The sequence below is a fragment of the Penaeus monodon genome, chromosome 32, assembly GCF_015228065.2.
Source record: "Penaeus monodon isolate SGIC_2016 chromosome 32, NSTDA_Pmon_1, whole genome shotgun sequence".
In the NCBI taxonomy this organism is placed as follows: Eukaryota; Metazoa; Arthropoda; class Malacostraca; order Decapoda; family Penaeidae; genus Penaeus; species Penaeus monodon.
The window spans coordinates 36,251,358-36,252,121 of record NC_051417.1 but is presented as its reverse complement, the minus strand read 5'-3'; positions in this window follow the sequence as shown (position 1 = coordinate 36,252,121).

Sequence of the window (764 nt, the reverse complement as noted above, 5' to 3'; positions counted from 1 at the left end):
GCGAGGGAACCTGCTTTAAGAATTAATCACATGATCCGGCCGTGCATGCGTAGACACTATGAATCGGCACACATGCACACGTCCCATTCCGGGAACAAAGCATGAATTTCGAATAATAGCTAAGAATTCTCATATAGTTCCCCTTCATCCTTTGCTCGCGTGAGGAGAGCTGTCATGGAAAGTCATGTGACTATCGCTATTTCCCCCCAAAAAAACTTTTCTCAAACAATTTCTGAAGAGCGGAAATGGCTCATTTCCCTTCAAAATTACAGGTAAACTTTCCTCCGTTCGTGAATTTTAAAAAAATGAGTCTTCTTCTAAATACCGGTTCTATTTGAGAATGAAAACGGTCAGGTATGGAGAAATACGATCTGTCGCCCGTCCTGTAATCTGAAAGCGCGAGCAGAGGGAAGTGGGGAAAGGATTGCCGGGGTATTGAGCGACCTCCTGTGTTACCAGGTCCGACCCTGTTATCTCGGCAAACACCATATCTTTGATCATTTGCTGGGAGATTTGGCTGTAATGTAGTAGAGCTCAGATAGACATATTAATTCAATTATCAGGATTAGATAAATGACTGAACTACGAAATGACGGAAGAAAGTAATAGAATATCATATTGACCGGATAATCGAGCAGATTTAGAAGATCTTTTAGTGTTCACCGCTTGTGTGATGTGTGTTTCGAATAATTGATGAACTTGATGTCAGTCGACACGAGATGCATATTTAAAGGCGGAGGAAGCATTGTTTACTTCACAAATAT